This window comes from Arvicanthis niloticus, chromosome 15 (assembly GCF_011762505.2).
Source record: "Arvicanthis niloticus isolate mArvNil1 chromosome 15, mArvNil1.pat.X, whole genome shotgun sequence".
Classification (NCBI taxonomy): Eukaryota; Metazoa; Chordata; class Mammalia; order Rodentia; family Muridae; genus Arvicanthis; species Arvicanthis niloticus.
In genome coordinates, this window is record NC_047672.1 from 58,121,191 (window position 1) to 58,141,156 (window position 19,966).

Consider the following 19,966-nt stretch of genomic DNA (forward strand, 5'->3'; position numbering starts at 1 on the left):
ACCTTAATCATCTTTCCTGTAAACCCTTCAAAGTTCATCATATAATAAAAGTACGGGCTTGGTTCTTCTTACCTATGATTATCCCAGGATCATCTCTTTCATTTTGAATTCTGAGAAAATGTTGAACACACTGAAACAGTTTCCAATCTTTTTTTTTTTTTCATGAAATATGAGATGGTAAAATTCATGCACACACAACAGAATATCAGAATTGAAGTTTCTGCCAAGACACAGAAATGTGACTGCTTCTGCACTCTGAGGGAGCAGGTAGTTAAGTTTCTGTGCAAAGCTTCCCAAAGAGTAGGCAAGGAACTGGCTACATTTTGAAACTAGGCAAGGACCTGGGACTTACCCACCCAAAATCCATCAAAGGGTAGACTGTGGGGATGGCTTCAATAGTTGCATGGATTTCTTTAGGGGAGGGCTTTGAAAAGTCTTATCTTCTCTCTTTAGGGATGGTTAGGCAAGTATTTCTTTCTTCTCAAATCAAGAGAAAGGGGATTTAGCAGATGGCATAAGGAATTTGATATGTGTCCTCTGTGGTTAGGGAAACGGCTGCCTGGTATACGATGATCACATGGAAATCCTAAGTGGTAACAGAAGTCTGCGAGCAGCTCTGACCACAGGAATGTAGAGGTGGCCATGTTGCTCGCTCTCCCTTTCCAGTACTTTCTGAGCAAGAATACTGGGAATATTTGCCACAGACCAGATGTGGAACACTCAAGGGAAAGCTGCCCTAGACTCTGAGACTCAAACTGTTATTAGGGTCTATTTTTTTCTTTTTTTTTTTTTCTGTTTCTTAACTAACTTTTTTTTTTAGATAGGTCAACTCTTTGTAATATCAGAATGATTGTAATCAATCCCTTGGGCAAATCCTTCTGGATAGAGCAGATGTCCATGTAAGTAATAGCAAAGTCATGCCTGGGGAAGGTAGCATGTGGCTGCCAGGTAGATCAACTATTAATAATGGTCCGTACACTTAGCATTCCTTTGGTTCTCATGTTATGTTTCAGGATTCTGGATTTGTTCAACCTACATCTGCTATTTTAATCCATTGACCTGCCTCTCTCTATTTCACGCCTCTCCAACCTATGGTTTTATTATAACCAACATGTTATTCTCTATTTATGTATATCTGAGTCTTTGTTAAATCTTTAGGAGATGAGTGCAATCATGTAGCAGGTTTTTTTCTAGTGTCTAGTGTCTAGGTTTGTTTCTTATAACATAAAGCCATTCAAGTCCATCCACTTTGTGGCAAATGGCAAGACAGCTTTCTTTTTAAGGTTGGATAATATTCCATCTATATACTATATACACACACACATCAAATATATCTCATCTCTATTTGATATATAAAACACATAAAATATGATGTATATGTGATACATCTATATCTATCAACCATTATCTATTAATGAACATTTAGTTTGTTTTAGTACCTTACAATTGTAAAATAATGATGCAATGACCTTGGGAGTGAGTGTATCCTCAAAGCTGGAAATTACAGCTCCTGTGGTTTGTACCCAGAAGACAGTTCATTTCTTTATACACCCTTGTCAACATTTGTTATCTCATCTTTGGCGTTATTGTTTAGACAAAGTTTTACTCTGTTGCCAAGGTTGGCATTTACTCCCCTCCTGACTCAGTCTGCTAAATTCTGAGTTTACAGACATGTGCTACCAAGCCCGGATCTCTTGTGTTTTATGATAGTAATCTTCACTGGTGTGAGGTAATATCTCATTAACCCATTCCCACTTTGTAAATGTTATTGTAAATGGGATTGTTTCTTTAGTTTCTCTTTCAGATAAGCTGTTATTTGTGAAAAGAAATGTTATTGATTTTTATATATTGGTTTTGAAACTGGCAATGTTACTGTATTTCTATGTTGGTTCTAACAGATTATTTTAGGTATGACTTTTTGACCTCAATAATTGTAGCATTTGCATAGGACGAGAATTTCACTTTTTTTTTCTGATTTTAGTGTCTTCTATTTCTATTTATTATCTGATTGTTTCTGCTAGTAGTTCCAGTAGTATAAAAAATAAATTCCTGCTTCATACATCTTTGCAGAGAAACTTTGATTTGTTCTCCACTGAATATATAGTGAACTATGAATGTTTTGTAAACAGCCTTTATTAAACTGAGAAAATCTTCTCTTATGCCTAAACTGCTAACACTTTTTTTTTTTTTTTTAATCAAGGAAGAATGAGATTGGGAATGGTGACACACAGTACGATTTCTCCCCTCCACTTCTTTACTAATTCAAAACCTCTTCTTATTTTTACAATCACAGATGTTTTTCTTGGGAGTAACCAACAATCAACTAAACAACCAATGGCTTACTCAATAGATAATTCATTCCCAGCACTATAAACCTAGCTAAACTACCAGTGGCTAGAAAGTTCATAGATCCTAGAAGAAGTTCATAGATCCTATTACTGCCAATTTCATATCTATATCTATAATATATATTATATTATTATATATTTACACACATATATATGTATATATACATATATATGTATATGAAACCTACTTAGTCCTTAGTCTATTTAGTGTTGCTTTTATGTACATTTATTTAGAGTTGATTACTTTGGATCAAATAACCTCCTAGGAAGCTCATCGCTGGAGGAAGGGTTCCTCTCCTGGCAGCTGTTGATCTAAAGGTGAGGCTGTGTGAAATCTCCCTTATATATGCTGGCATGTCAGCTGGTGTGCTCATGGTTAGGCCACCAGACTGTTGAGATTTCATGGGTGCAGCTTCCCTATGACTTCTTGAAGACAGTATCTCGTAGAAGATGTCTGCTCAGGCTGTTAACATCTTCTGGCCCCTTATTCTGGGATGTTCCCTGAGCCTTAGATATACTAATTGGGGTTGGGGTTCACAGAATCCCTTATTTTCTGCATTTTGGCCAGTTGTGGAGCTCTAGAATAGTGTTTGTCTGCTGCCAAAAGGAGTTTCTGTGATGAGCACTGAGAACCAGACTCAACTGTGGGTACAAGGGGGAAATATTTAGAATACAGTTGGAAATTACATTGGTTTAGGAAATTGGTAATAGATTTTCTTCTAGGATCTATGAACTTTCTAGCCACTGGTAATTTGGCTAGGTTTATAGTGCTGGGAATGAATCATCTATTGAGTAAGCCACTGGTTATTTAGTAGGCTGTTGGTTACTCCCAAGATAAAAGTGCCACTATTGTGCTGTCGAGGGTATCTTGCGGGGCTGGCCATTGTAGACTTTACAGCTGGGTAAGTCTGTTGATTGCTTTTCTCCATTGGCAGCTTGCATAGCACCTTCAGATACCATGAGAGCTAATCCTCATGGAGGAATTTGTATCCTGACTTGTCACAGATGCTGGTGTTTGGCCTGGGACGGCTTTTACTGCTTTTCATTGGGAGACTCCTTCCTCAAGCAGGAAGCTTCCAACTCTGTGCTACGTTCCCTAAAATCTAATGTATGAAGTGTGTGATGTTTTTATCAATAGGGTCTTGCCTTCAGGTTCTGGAGCAACTGGAGGTCGTAGCAGCAGCAACTATTGTTTTGGGAGTTTTTGATCCTCTTGACCAACAACTCCAAGGGGGTTTCCCACAACATCACAAGAAATGTTATAAACTAGTTGTCCTTGAAAATAAGCTATAGTGCTCACAATAACCTATTACTTGATGATGGAAAATTGACTATAAAAATCCAGGGATTGTGATCTCTGAAAAAAAGAAAGCTATTTTTAGGAGGATTTTTAAGCGGTAAGAGATTTCAGAGGTAATCTGTATTTCTCCTTGAAACAAAGTTCTAGATTGTTCATTAAAGTTGATTCACTTCTAGTCTTACTTTTAAAATTATGAACGATATCCCTTTAACTCAGCTGAAATGACAACGATTTGTGAATAAGCCTTGATTCCTCTTTGCCTCAATGGACTTTCAACTCTTTGGACCAGTTAAGCAATCTTGTATCCCGTGTTTTCACAATTGCTGATGTTTTGCCTGGAATCGCTTTTACTGCTTCTCAGTGGGAGACTCCTTCTCGTTCTTCAAATAAATGATTCTAATTAGGCTAGGTTCTGGTCAATTATATTTGTGTCATCTAAGATGCTGGGACATCTTACTAAGTTTTACTAAAGTGATTTTTCCTGTGATCCTACCTAAATAGACTCCATCTCCATCATTTGATATTGAAAAATCTTAGAATTTTCTTCAGAACGCCCATTTTTAACTTGAAATCCCATTTGGCACTTTATTGTCTATCCTCCCAACTGAACTCTAGACTTTCAGAGATCAGTATGGTGTTTATGTTTGCCATGGAATTCCCAGCACCTAGTGCAATCTTTGGCACATAGTAGGTGATCAACACAAGGTTTTTAATATATATATATATATATATATATATATATATATATATATATATATATGTTTGTGTGTGAGAGTGTTTATGGTGGATAGGAGTCTTTCCCAAGTGTCCCCAACTTAATGCTTTGAGATAGTCTCTTATAGCACCCGAAGCTCATAGATTCTGATATAATGGCTGCCAAGCCCCAGGGACCCCCAGTTTCCACCTCCTCCTGCTGTAATTACAGGTGTAATGTATGCCTGATTTTGTTTGTTTGGTTGGTTGTTCGTTTGTTTTTTCACATGGGTTCTGGGGATTCGAACTCCCATCGTCATGCTTACTCCTCAAACACTTTATGAACTGAGTCATCTCACCAGCACGTAGCGCAGTGTTGTGAGTGAGCGAATGGGTATGTTTTTATTAGATATTTATAGATTTTTTTTCTTGGAGCACTGTTTTTTGATCAAATAAGTTTGGAGAACGTAAGTGTAAGCAATTCTGAGTGGGCTTCTTTACTGTAGCTTGTTCCTGAAGTTTTATTATACTTTCAGATTACCTATTGCTAGTGAACCACAAATCCTTAAATAGGGGATAGTGCGTGTTTCTCTCCTTGTTTTGATTTGAAACTTCTATTTTGAAGGAAGTGCGTCTCAGAACTGCTGCTTTGTGGCCTATAATTCAAATGTAGTCAAAGAACCTTTTATAGATAAAGAGACCAAAGACCAGGGGCGCTCACTGGCTTCTGTAAAGTTACACAGTGGGCTTCTGTAGGAGTCATGTCATTCACGAAGTTTAAACATCTAAGGCTCTACCACATCTTTACACGATTAGTCAAACCAACATAGAGAGTTGTGGATAGTATAAATTACAGATCAAAGTTTGAAACAAATTGGGCTTCCGTTGGAAATTTTCATTTTTGATAAAAACGCCACAACCAAAAAAAAATCCAGACTACATAATTTAAAAGTGTACCTCCACCCACACCCAGATCAAAACAAAAATGCAGACGATTGAGTTTGTCCCAGCTGTCTGGGATGGGAAGGAGGCAGGCAAGGCTCATCCAAAGGAAAGTCTGGCCCTTGTTTTATTACTGGATTGCTGTGCTTCTTTTCCTTTTGTTGGGACTAATTATGAGATTTTTCTGAGGCTAGACTCTGTGGATTTAGTCTCGGCATTGAAATTCTTGAACATTATGAATAAATGTGTGGCTTTGGAATCTCAGAGCTGAGGGTTGGAAGCCGCCCTCACACTTTCTTTAGCACATGTATCACACTGAACTTCCTGAAGCCTCTCTCTTTTTCCTCTGAAACTAGGATTACTGTTGCTCTCATTCACGGGGCTGTTGAGATGGGTGACACACACCGCCGCTCACCTGCAAACTTCTAAATGTTACCAATTTAAGGGAGAAAAAAAAACCTGTTAAGTGTCAGAGATATTGGTGAGAAAGTCAAAGAAGTTTTTAAGGTTTCAAGATCGATTGAGAGTCTTCTTGTTAGGGTTTACTAAAGTCACAAACTATCCCTTCTAACTTGGTGTTGACTATACCAAGTGAAAAGGAAACACAAAGTCTGCTCTTATTTCCCAACCCATTTACACCTCAGTCCCTTAGGATTTTCCCTGAGGAACTGGAATAAGACTGCCTGAATTGCTGCAGCATAAACACATTCCAACACCACGAAACAATGAAAATATGGATGGTTAGCACCTTGCTCTAAGGGTTTACATGATGTGCTTAGCAAAACAGCCATAGTTTGGCACTTTTGAGGTTGGGTTTCATCTTTGTTAGGACAGGCATATAGAGAGTAACTTGAGTAACTGGGTGTAGGTAAGCTTAGAATTTAAGAAATGGTTTCGCTGCAGATGTTGAAGGATCAGGGTGTGTACTGAGATCGTGTCTACTTTGGTAGGTTGAAAGTTAAACACTGACAGTCTCATATGATCTCTGGTAGCTGTTGTTTGCCTGGCTTTGTGTCGTATTGTCCTACACACCTACTATACGTGGTCTTCATCCACGTAAAGACCGAGAGAATGTGCTGAAGATTTTGGAACTCGTATTCATTAACTCAACTTAGAATTCTGTGTTTATAATACACATAATGCACCCAGGTGACACAACCCATTCTCTCCAGTGCCATGCATTTGTGGCCCTAGATTCTGATGTTTCCTCAGTACCCAACAGAAAGCTTTATCAAGCCCTCCTAGGCTCACCCCAGTTCCTTCTCTCGGGGATTGTCTGGGCTCCATAGCTGCAAAGTTATTGCATATGTCTTGACAAGTTTTGTAACTGCTTAAGAGGACAGTTTTCTATGTTGAGCCAGAAGGAAGTTCTTTCCTGTTTTTGGTCCCCACTGTATCATCACAGGGTTTCTGCCTCAAAAACCCATCAGTACTGTGGTGGTGAGAGATGTATTCTTGCTGCATGACCTTGTAAAGTTTCTTCTGTGACTTAAGGTTGGAGGAGGGTGTTCGGTATGGGTCAGAGAATCAGCTTATCATTTGGGAATGGAATAAAATGGACCCATTAGTACCTGCAGCTGCGCTCAGAGCTTTGTGTTTGGTGCAGTTAAGATTCGAGATGATACAAATAATAACACTATTGTATGTTTGCTGGACCCACTTCTGACCTCATTTCTCATCACATCTGATTTTCAGCAATTCATTGGCTATTTATATTAATTATAAATGGAAGAATTAGAGAAGATTAGTGCTCATCCCTAGGTTTCTAACATATCAGAATGGCCTCATATTATAGGTCCACCATGTAGAACATTTATTTTCTTTTGCTATCAAAACATTAATTATAATGAAGTAAATTAATATATTACTTCTATGCTAATGTTCTGAACTTTTATTTGAGGTAAGAAGTGATCATATATTAGCACATTTTATAAAGACATAATATGAGATGGGGTTTGGGTTTTTTTGCTTAGTATATAAAAGATGATGCCAAATTGAAAACAATCCCTCCAAAAATAATTAGCTAGTTTTTCTTCTTGGTAGGAGGCAGGAGCCCACTGGTGACAAGAAGTTCATTAGTAACTTTTGGCTACAAAGATGTTTGCTGGCATCAGTGAAGAAATATTTATCTGTACCTGCAAGTGGTATTGCCTATATCATGAATAACTATGAAGAGGACACAAAAAATATTCTAAAATTCCTATTTTCACATTTTTGCTGTTTCCTGTTTTTAAATCACAACCCTATTAATTCAGATGCCTGGACTTTATTTTTTTTTTTTCTCCATGATCATTTCGACTTGGATAGCTTTGGCGAAGCATTTGAAAGAAGATAAAACATCTTTGTTTATGACTGGCCTGTGGAAAAAAACCTGGCTCTAGCCTTCTTTGGTTCCTTGAGCTCTGAGAATTCTCTACCCATTTGTAACTTCAAATAATCTTTAAAAAGCAAATCCCTTCACTGTTCCCTCCTCATTCTTTTGAGTGTGTAACTCTAACTCTATACTCATCTGTGTAACGGTGTTGTGCAACCATCTGATGAAGACAATGGCCTGAACAAATGTTTATGGTATAGTTAGGGATTATTAGTAAAGTGATTTACTGATTTAGTAAAGTGTCAGTTGCAGGTTGTCCTCCAAGATCCATGACTTTGTCACCAGCCTTGGGTAGTTGGCCAGGTTTCCGTTGCTAGGTATGATTTCCCTCTTGTGAGCAGGTCTTAAGTCTTGTTAGTGAGCTGCTGGTTACCACCAACCTTAGGATTGCTGTGCCACAGTGGCCATTGTTGTGGTTCATAAATACCACAGCTGGGCAAGATTGTTGGTTGTTTCCTTCCTTTGAAGCTTGCATGGCACCTTCTGGTAAGGAGGCTCTCATGTCAGCTCCAGCTCAGGGGCCTCTGGGACCCTTTTTTATAGTGTGTGGTCTCTTCAGCTCTAGAGACTCACTTTCACAGGGGGCAAGCCAATGGCAATAGCAGTAGTCCGTAATTTTTTGTGGGGGTAGTCTCTTGGACAACCCTGATCAACAGTTCAAAAGAGAGGTTTTCATGCCTGGTGTTGGGGTTTTTGTTAGGTAATCTTTGGCACTTGCAGGGAGCATTGTCATTCCAGATAAGAGAATTTCATTTAATCTACATATGTACATTTATGCACAGACTTACATGTATCCTAGGGCTCTCTTTTCTTTTTTTCCATTAATTAATGTATTTATCTACTTCACATTCCAACTGCTGCCACCTTCTCCTCCCAGTCTCCTCTAACACAACCCCTACCCCTACCCCCTCTCTCCTCTGAGAAGGAGGAGGCCTCCTGGATACCAACCTACCCTGACACATCAAGTTACTGCAGGACCTGCAGGACATATATCCTCTCTCAGTGAGGCCAGATAAGGCAGCCCAGTTAGGAGAACAGGATCCACACACAGGCATCAGAGTCAGGGACAGTCCATGTTCCAGTTGTTGGGGCACCTGCATAAAGACCAAGCTCTGCATCTGTTACATATGTGATGGGGGCCTAGGTCCATCCCATATATGCTCTTTGGTTGGTGGTTCAGTCCCTGGGAGCCTCCAGGGGTCCAGGTTAGTCTTGTGGGGTTCCTATCCTCTTCCAGTCCCTCAATCCTTCCCCCAGTTCTTCCAAAAGACTCCCAGAACTCCATCTAATGTTTGGCAGTGGGTCTCTACATATGTTTTAGTCAGCTGCTAGGTGGAGCCTCTTAGAGGACGGTCATACTAGGCTCCTGTCTGCAAATAGAACAGTATCATTGGTAGTATCAGGAACTGTTTCTTGCCCATTAGGATGGGTTTCAGGTTGAGCCAGTCATTGTTGGGCCCTTTTCTCAGTCTCTGCTCCATCTTTTGTCACTGTACATCTTGTAGGCAGGACAAAGTTTGGGTCAAATGTTTAGTGCGTGGGTTGGTGTCCTTATCCCTCCAGTGGGAGTCTTGCCTGGCTACAAGAGTGACTACTTCAGGCTCTATATGCCCTACTGCTTAGGAGTCTCAGCTAGAGTTATTCTCATAGACTCCCTGGAGCCTCCCCATCCCAGGTCTCTGGCATATCTTACCCCCACCAGTCCTCTCCTTGACCCTCTCTCCGGGCTCTCCTTATATCTCATCCCCACCCTGTACTCCTCCTCATCCACTTTCCTATGCCATTCTCTCCCTCACTCCACCTCTGATGACTATATTATTTCCCCTTCTGAGTGAGATTCAAGCTTTGGACTCTGTTACTTAGCTTCTTTGGGTCTGTGATTGTAGCATGAATATTCTCTATTTTATGGCTGATACCCACTTATAAATGAGTACATACTGTACATGTCCTTTTGGGTTGTCTCACTCAGGATTGGGGTTCTTTTTATGGTAGATTGTTAATAGCATGATTCCTTATAACTTTTCAGACAGGAGATGTATTATTTTGACTTTTTCTTAAGGAGATAGAAGCAAGCATTTAGCTACTGCACATTGAGTAAACAAGTAGTTATAACTAGCTTGATTGGTTTTTCTCATTGCTATTTTAAAATTTTGTTATTGTGTTATATTGTATTTTGTTATAAATTTACCTATATTTTATAATTTAAATAAGCTGCCAGTCTTTTTGTACTTTGTGAACTTCAAGTCACTAGAAATTTATTATATTTTTGGTTTCATAATTTATTAATCCTATGTGTGGTTTTAAATCTTCTATAAACCTTGTGATAATATAGTCAGGGAAGGTTATTAATAAACTTGATGTCTTAGTAAACAAAGATATGGTGACAGAAAACTAAGTAATAATTATCTGCATGATTGTTTTATACTCTGGAACTGAGGGAAATTAAAGTTAAAGAAAGTATTCACAGATAAAATACGTGATTCAAATTTTTCAAAATAATTTAAAGTAAAACTTCAAAAATAGAAAATAATGAAAAGACTGTTGGCTTCTTCTACTGAGTTATGAAATTCCTACCAAAATATGGGTTTCTGGGAGCCAGTTTCTGCTCCATAACTGATACACCTACATTTGCTATTAAAATGTTGCAATTTTAATTTTACACAAATGAGCTATAAATTCTAAGATTGGAGATAGATCTCCAGCTATAATATAAAGAATATCTTTTTCAAGAGGCAAATCCAGTTTGCCAATCACCTACAGTGATTATTTAAAACAGTTCTCAAAATGAAAAAGTCCACGGTACATTTGTAGAAATGGTTCAGTGGCCACAGTAACGAAGGAGTCAGGATTGATTTAGTGCAGCACATTGGGCAGGCTTTATGGCATGTGAATTTTAAACAGTGCTGTGCTGTCTCCAGGGCTGTCAGAGTGTAATCTGTGAGCAACTGAGGAAAATTCAAAGTCAGAAACCTCAGAGGGTCATATTGTTTTGGAATTGTCAAGTTAAAGATTTTGGTTTGGGTCTGTTACATCTGGAACCGAATGTCGCATGTGGCACACATCATTTAAAGTTTATTATTTTAACCTTAGACCTCTTTGTTTGAAATTGATGCAGTTTGGTGCGTGTACTGTGGCACAAGGACTTTTGTATTATTACACTGGTGTCTGTGCCAACTTCAGGGTGAGTGTGGTGAAACCATGGTTTGCATGGCTATGTGCCTTTACATTTTTTGTTCTGTTGCAGGAACTGCCGAGCTGAATGGATTCATGGAGGTGCTCAAAGATGGAGGTATGGCTCTTGGTAATTGAGACCATTTCCAAAACATCTGGAAAAAAACCCAAAAACAAAAAACAAAATCAATCTAGTCCCACTACTGAAAAAGAAATCACCCCATGGCAACTGCTGGGATCTACAGGAAAGCAAACGAAGTTCCAGTGTACATTCCCAGAACCACTGGACGTTTTTGTGGGTAGACTCCAAAGCCTGCGATTACAAAGTGTAAACGTCTTATTAAAATTCCCATAAAATCATCAGAATATTGTAATGACCCACTCTGTTCCGCAGGTCAGGGTCTAGCAAGAGAGAGAGTGGGGGGAAGAAGGGGAAGAGACACGAAGAATAGAGACAAGCCAGAGGATCTGTAGTCAAGTCTCCTTTACTGTCTCCCATAGACTATATTCACACCTCCTACTGACCACCACCACCCTACAAGGAAATCCTGGGTATTTATAAGCACAAGCAGGGGAACACAGGTGAAGACATTTTACCACGTTCACCATGCAGCTGGGGTCACTAAACAGCAAAACAAGCTATGTGGGATAAACAAGATGTTTGTTGTAGGCTATTGAAAAACAAGTCTCTATCAGGGTATATAGTTCCAGATGGCTTCAAAGTTGATAGCTGCTTTCTAGCCGCTTTCCAATTAAAGTCAGCTCCCAACAGAGAGATATACACATATACATATACATATACATATACATATACATATACATATACATATATGTACATATACAGCCATTGTTCAAAGGCCAGTCTCCTCCCCATTTTTGCCGAGGGGCCATGTTCCCACAGAGAGGCTCTCTTGTCACATCAAACAGACCTGTGCACTCTTCATTGTTGGTTGACTTACCTTACCTACGAAAGGAGAAACAATTTGCCATTCGAACTAAGTTTACCCTTGTTGTCAGAACATCTTTTGAACTGGCATGCCCTACATTGTCTTCTGGGAGGAACATGCAGTGAACTTGGGCTAGTCCTGGTAGAAGAGAGGTGAGTGAGTGCCTGGGCAGACATGTCCTTTTTGCTTCCAAATTTAAACAAAAATTTGTAAGTAGAGAATGTGATTGAGGTCTTTGTACAGAACTTGAGCCTTCGAAATGCAGGTTAGAATTATACGCTTGCATGCATTCCTACAGCCTCCAAAATTTTGGGTCATGTTGAGCAATAACAATGACATAACACTTTACTCTTTCTGAGGTTCTTTACATTTTTTTTTTAAACAAAATTTCTCTACAGGGTAGATGGGGGAAGGGATTCTTTTCCTTACTTTGAAAACGAGGCCCAGAAGAATTAAGTTGATAGCTCAGAATTATACAGCTGGTAAACACAGAAGTAGTTCTTAATAGTCTCCGGATGCTATGCTCTTCCCATTGCCTGGAGAGCCTGTTCCTTGTCTCATGTTTTCTTCTTAGCAAAGCGAATATTTTGGGGGCCATTTTTCAAAAGCAGTTTTGGAATCTGCCTTAGTTGGGGTTTCATTGCCGTGAAGAGACATCCTTACAAGGCAAACATTTCCTTGGGACGGGCTTACAGTTTCAGAGATTCAGTCCGTTATCATCATGGTAAGAAGCACGGCACCCTGTAGGCAGACATGGTGCTGGAGAAGGAGCTCAGAGTTCTGTATCTTGATCCAAAAGTCAGCCAAAAGGAGATTGCCTTCCACAGGAAGCCAATAGAGGACCTCTTCTCCACTGGTCAGAACTTGAGTACTAGGAACTCTCAAAGTTCACCTGCACAATGACACACTTCCTTTAACAAGGCCACACCTATTCCAACAAGGCCACACCTCCTAATAGTGACACTTCCGGTGGACCAAGCATATTCAAACCACCACAGCATCACACGTCCAAAGGCTGTTTCTATGGGTCTGACAGCCTAGAAATGTTCAGCTTCTCAATCCAAACAGTGCTTATTATCTTGGAATATCCAAGACCATCAAAGGTCAGTGTGAAGTGGTGTCTAAACATCTCTAGTCATGTGAGTGCAATGATGTGCTTCCCCCCCCACCCCGCCCCCAGCGCTGTGTATGTATCCATCTTGCAATTCTTTATATGAATGCTTCTTCCCCACAAAGTTGTTAGTATTTGATGGCTTCGTGTACTTACATAATGAATTTTAATTATTTTTGCCGGCCCTGTCCCTGTTCTCCTTCCCCATCTTTCTTTCTTTCCCATTGACCTTGTTCTTCTCAATAAGTCTTCTTCCTACTTTTAAGTCTTTTTCTTGTGTGTGACACATTGAGTTAGTTGGCTGGGAGTGGGTGGGAAGTTAATGAGTGAAGAAAGGGCAGCTTACCTGTAACTACACCACTGGAGAACATGACACCCCCCCCCAACAAAGATTCATAGCTGGTAGGGGTGGGGCTTCAGAGGATCTCCTCTTACCTATGATGAACATTTAGGGGCCCTATCCTGTGCATTTTTTGTATGTATCACTGAGGCTACAGTTAGTTCGTGAGTGCAACAGCTATGTCATGTCATGTAACTCTTCTCACTTACATGTCTATTTCTGAATCTCAAATACAAATTTCTGATGCCCAGGTATTCATATTTTATATCCTATAGTCTTTGTACATGTTTCTGCTCATTGTACAATGTCTTATACTGAGATGATGCTCCACGAGTGTTTGTGGAAAGAATTAAAGATCGCATAGTGGGATCTCCAGAGTCTGACTGCACCCACCCCCCATACTATCCCTGTCAGTCTGCCCAATATAACTTCCTGCAACAGTGGCAATACTCTGTTAGTGGGACTGAGAACTGACTGCCCAAATTCATTGTCCTTCAAATTAACTTCAATTTAAACAGCTGCATGCACCTGGTAGTTATAATGTTAGACACAGGAGCTTCAAATTTCCATATATTTGAGCTTGGTAATGTCTTTACATTCTGATGGAATTTTGGTCTTTCAATATGCTTATAGTTTCCAGTATGCTCTTTGAAAATATTTTTAGAATTTTAAATCATTTTTGTTAAGATGTCTTAACCATACATACTGGTGGGAGCTTGTGTGATGTAGTAAACACACAGTGTGTACTGCCCACTGTTTTTGATGAGGAGGTTGTACAGGCAGCCTTGGGAACAGAGATGGAGTAATCTCAGATGTCTTCCTGTATTAAAGTAAGAAGCTCTTTCTGCCTCTGGGTCCTCTGAGGAGGGGCTCCTATCGATCCTAAGGTATTTGTGGAATATAGGGGAGACTTGATGAGTGAAGTTTTGAGGATTTAGAAGTTTCTGGGTTGTGCAGTAGGGAATTCTAGAGTTTCAAGGATACATACTCCAGGCCTATAGCAAGAAAAAGGCTGGTAATTTCCTAAGAAAAGCAAATCTCCAGGGACAAAAAGCAAGGCAGAGAAGTTGCATCTGATAAATAGATGTGCTTTTCATACAGTCTGGGCATCATCTGCTGCAGGAATCCTTAGGTACTCATTGTCTTCTCATGGAAGCCGTGTACATACCTTAAGCACTTCTTTTTCTCCTAGTTGTGAAACTTCTAAAAATGTTTTCTGCAATTGTGAGCTTGGGGAAAAAAAAAAAAAACCCAAACCTCTCTCCTCTCCCCACCAGATATCAGGAGCAAACACTACCCAGGAAGAGAGAAACACTGTTCATGCAGGGTAGAGCCTTTGATCTCAGCGACTTCTAAGAACCTCCAATCCCCATGCTGTGGCTTCTGCTACTCCACTCAGGAAGCCAAAAGGTTAAACAGAGAAGGCTTCAGGAGTGAAATGGCAGTCTAATGGGAGAGTCTGAGTGGCCCTTGAACAGATAGCTGTGTGATTATGAGATTCTGGGCACAAGTCCTTTCTCTGGCTATAAATAGTATTCTGAAAGTAGAGCTTAGATCTTTGTGTTCTACCAGAAGTAAAATAAACATTCAAAAAAGGAAATTGGGTGTAGGGGTTTTTTTGTTTTTGTTTTTGCATCAGTGTGATTATCAGTAACAGAAAAGCTGACTTATATACCTAAATTTCGGGGCTGAAACTCGAATTCATGATGGGTGGATGTCATTATTTATGAAGAGACTCCAGTGTGTCTACTGCAACTCAAAGAGCAGGATCTAGCTGGGCAATGGTGGTGCACACCTTTAATCCTAGGCAGAGACAGGTGTATCTCTGTGAGTTCAAGGCCAGCCTGGTGTACAGAGCTAGTTCCAGGACAGGACAAGCACAGTCAGGGCTACACACAGAGAAACCTGTCTCAAAATCCAAACCAAACCAAACCAACCAACCACCAACAAAAAAGAGTAGGTTCTTCCCTGAGGAATCTACTGGCCAAGGCTGCTCAAAACAATTGACATAAATATTCTGTATTGTATATGTATCAGACAGTTAACATTATGCTCAGATTTATATGTACTAGTCCTGTTCTTCTCACAGAGGTGGAAGGTAAGCACTGTCCGTCTCTGCAGGGGTGAGATGGTGAGAGGAGAGGAGAGCATAGAGAAGGAGCTGGCCTGGCTAAGCTCACAGGGCAAGCTCAGCACTGTCTACACTGGCGTTTGCACAGGGAACTCCAATCTAGGAAGCATCGTGCTGGGCTTTCTCCCCAGCAGTCAGATGACAGCTTCAGACCCTTAGGATGTAAGACAGACTGTCTGCACTGCATAGAATGTATTAGTGTGCAAGAGAGAGAAAGATGTCGACCTGATAAGGCTGTCAAAGGGCAGACAAGTTAATACAGGTATCTCTTCTGACTTCTCAAAGAACAGTTGTTATTGTTTTTTAAATGAGTTCTTTATTTAGAATAATTTTGGATACACAAAAGGTTGTAGACAACGCAGAATTTTCATATACCCCTCATCCACCTTGTCTTAACGTTTTGAATTCACACTCTTGTTTTATATGAATGGGTTCTCCCTAGAGTCTTGCTTGCAGTTGAGTTTGTTTCTCTACCATTCCTTTGACCTTTTCCAAAAGTTTACTGCCAAGATGGGATAGCCTTCATACATAAGGGTTCAAAAGTCGAGCACTGATAATCTCTATTAAAAGTCACTCTGGAGTCATGGGAAAAATGGAAAGATGTTCTAGAATAAGGTGTGGCCTTCTTAGGTAGTTCTTGGGGCAGAAGTTGCTTTGTTTGCCCAGGAACTGTGATAGTAATCCTGAGACGACAAAGAACTTTAGAAACAGCATTTTTTGAAAGGGCATTAAAGGATCTGTGTTTCCCTGGAGTTCCTGGATCCATCTCACAGCAAAAAGAAGCAAAAACAACCAGATCTACAAAAATGTGGCTGATGTTGACTTTAAAGGTTGAGTGGAGAAAAACGTTAGCCTTGCTTACACAAAAGTAACTAGTAAATCTGGACATGGTGGCACACACTTTCAATCTCAGTACCAGGGAGACAGAGGCAGGCTGATCTGGGGAGTTTGCGGCCACCCTGGTCTTCAGAGCAAGTACGAGGACAGCCTGGGCTATGCAGAGGAACCCTATCCTGAAAAACAAAAACGCTACAAAAGTAAAGTACCTAGTAGATCCGCGTAGTGTCTGGAGGAACAGTGGCAACCCGGAAGAGGACAGGCTGCCACAGAGGAAGGCTCTGAGTGGATGGGGCTTGCTTAGGTGAGATTGACAGGAATGTTAACCTATGCTTCCACTACATTTGTTTGAGTTTGGGCACTTCTATTTTTTGACTGAGTCCTAAAGAGATGCATTCTTCTTTTTAAAAAAAGATCTAATTTTGTTAATTATTTGTATTTCCATGTCTGCATGTGGCTGCAGTACCCGCAGATGCCAGAAGATGGCGCTGACCTCCTGGAGCTAGAGTAGCAGGAGGTTGTGCGCTGCCCTGCATCCATAATGGGACCTGAACTTGAGTGCCCTAGAAAAGCAGTCTAGCTTTTCATCATCTCTCTAGTCCCAATTGGCATTTATTCTTAGGGTAACTAAAGGAACCAAACAGAGAATGTCACTATCAGGTAACTTTTTACCTACCATAATGACACTTTCAAATGAACCACTGTATAACTCAGTAAACTATATTTAAGTAACTCCAGAAATTTAAATTGGTAGTACATTTGACTTTCCTTGTTTATTATTGTTGATGTAAAAAACAACTAGTCTTAAGAATAGTGAAATGTAGTAAAAAAAATTTCAAGTGACAACAGTTATGAGAAAATTCTACAATAGTGAACAAATAAGTAGGTCTTTGATAGAATACTGTGGGCAGACTTTTGCTGTAAGCTAGACATGGCACCCTTGCATTACAGCAGTAAGCCCAGTGTGGCACCCTTGTATTGTGACTGTAAGCCAGGTGTGGTATCCTTGCATTGCAGCTGAAGCCAGATGCGACATCCTTGCATTGCAGCTGTAAACCAGACCTGGCATCCTTGCCAAGAAAAGCCAGATGTGGCATCCTTACCTTGTAGCTGTAAGCCAGATGTTGCACCCTTGCATGGTTGCTATAAACCAAACATGGCACCCTTACATTGTAGCTATAAACCAGATATGATACCCTTGCATTGTAGCTATAAGCCAGATGTGACACCCTTGTATTGTAGCTGTAAGTCAGATGTGGCACCCTAACATTGTAGCTATAAGCCAGATGTGGCACCCCTACATTGTAGCTATAATCCAGGTGTGTCATCCTTGCATTGTAGCTATAAGCCAGCCAGGGCACCCTTGCACTGAATGCAGCTACTTTGTATTTTCTTCCCAAGATTAAGCTTGTTCTCTGTGTTTTGATTTTACAGGTAGTAGCAACCAGCATCTTTCTCCACAGATCTAAGGGAGCACACCTCGATCATTCTGGTCATTGTTCATCCCAAACCTTCAGGTTTGCTTTTCAACCATAAGGTGGCATCATATCACATTTTATGCTGAAGAAGCAGCCAGCCTTTCTGCTCACCGAAGTGATTAATGTTCTCCACATGTCATAAGTCATGGGCATAACATATTGGAATTTGAAGTTTATAAGCAAATATTCAGAGCTGGCATGTCTATATAGGAGCTTAACCTTTTTTTTTCTTATATTTGATCTTTCTATATTATGACTGAGATGTTAACAACAGAACAAATTATTACTGGATTAACTCATACTATGCTTTACCTTGTTAAAATATGCAAGGCAGTATCTTGCATGTATAGAAGTGACTGAAAATATTCATTGCATGATTAAATTAAAATATTCCTTTAATAGGTCTTCCCCTCTGGAATTAATTTTCTCATTTGTCAAGTTGAATTTACAGCATACTTTTATTGCTATGACCCATTTCTTGCCAGGATAAGAAGCTTATTTCATGAAAAAGTTAACCTCAACAGAACACATTTAATTTCTCTACTACGCTTTAAAAATACATTACTTTCTTATATACCACTTTTCTTTACTTAATTAGAAATGTCCTGAACTTGAAAATTGCATAAACCTGCTGGCTGGCTTTCTTTAGCTGCTTGATTGAAAACTCTGGCTCAGTTTTGAAAACCAGAGTAAAATTTGTTTCATTTTTCTCGGCAGAAACATTTTGTACCTTGTAGAAAACATTGTAAATGCTCTCCATATAAAACTGTCCTTTCTTCAGATGAAATGTTTGTTCTTGAAACTCTTTATAGTTTTGTAGGGAGTCTGTGCCTCTTCCCTGTAGGGAACACTCCCACAAGGCATGTTGTAGGATACCTTAGAAATCTTGTTAGCAATCTGGAGATGGAATCGTAAGACTTCAACCTCAATGTTTCTTTAGTTGGGAACTTACTGGAGCCCTTGAGTCTTACAAGTGAATGCATATGATGCCAAAGCAACAGATTAAAAACCGAAGAAATGTTAACCATGCAGAAAACAGGTAATAACTTTACACTGTATAAACCAGCTAGAACAATGTTTCTATTAGATTGGTTTACTTCGTTCAATGAGTTGAGGTTTGGCTGTAATGTAACAGGCACTAAATCTCCCTTTTGTCCTGGGTTTAGCTTTGCTTTAAAAAGAAGCAAATTATATTTCCCTGCTATCAATATTGTTGGGGCTTTACTCTTAACACTTCTCTCTCATTGACAAAATGAAAATCCAAACAGAAACCTACAGGGCGCTTCGAAGTAGAGTGAGGGACAATTGGAGGGCAAGAGTTGGTGACATCACCATCTCTGAGAGGATGCTCTCTGAGTGAAATGCAGGAGACACAGCCAGCCCTATAACGTTTCACAGCTTTGAAACAATAGACTAAGTCCTGGACATCTTTACGATCTATTTCTAGGAACACAGGTGAATCACATTAAATTGTTATTATTGAAGACCAACAGTGGTCTAATGTTGAGGATGGGATGGTAGCAGTCAGGGAGAACATCTTGGGAATAGCAAAGCACTTAGTCTATAAGAGAGAGAAGGAGGAGGAGAGAGAAGGTAGTGTAGCCAAAGTGTGGGTGGGAGAGGGCAAAGTAAGATGGAATAGTGGGCCAGCACCGTAGTAAGATTGATGGGTTTTAAACTATGAGGCAAAGCGAGAGAGAAAAGAGCTCCAAGCAGGGACTCATTACTTGCCTTATTACATTAAAAAACAAAACAAAACAAACAAAAATAATCGCTTTGGTTCATCAACAGTGGAATGTATTATGTATAGTAATGCAAAAGAATGTTAGTGACAAGACATTTGATGCTGTATGAAACATCATGTTGATTCAAATAGAAGGTTGAATGAAAATAGCTGAATGCCCAAAGAACACATCATATGAGCCCATTTATGAGGATAGAGCACAGCTGAATCATGTCCTAACTACATGGATGTGTTCACCATGTGTGTGAAACTTCACTGAGTGTACAATTATGATCTGTGTACTTTGATGTGCATTAATTATTTAAGTAGGGCGGTGGGTGAGGTGAGGGTGAGTAGACATGTCTTAGATCTGCTGTGAACTATTGTGAAATATTAGTAGTAGATGGGCACATAAGAAATTCCTGATATTTGATCACTACAGGTTTTCAGTACAATTTTAAGTGGTTCGCCTTCCTAGGAATGGATCACAAGGACTCTATTGTTTCTTCATTAAATATGACAACTCTGTGTGTATGTGTGTTCAGTTGTGTGTTTGTGTGAGTGTGCATGT

The 19,966-nt window shown here is 39.8% G+C and overlaps 1 long non-coding RNA gene across 2 annotated transcripts; it reads left to right on the forward strand.

The window, feature by feature from the left end:
* Nucleotides 1-1,668: 1,668 nt before the first annotated feature.
* On the forward strand, nt 1,669-18,329 carry LOC143434472 (uncharacterized). Of its 2 annotated transcripts, none has more exons than XR_013103946.1 (3): nt 1,669-1,729; nt 10,902-10,946; nt 17,629-18,329. It is a non-coding gene; the product is annotated as an uncharacterized LOC143434472 (long non-coding RNA). The 2 variants fall into 2 exon arrangements; XR_013103947.1 differs by lacking the exons at nt 1,669-1,729; nt 17,629-18,329 and adding exons at nt 3,180-3,250; nt 11,846-11,929.
* Nucleotides 18,330-19,966: the final 1,637 nt, after the last annotated feature.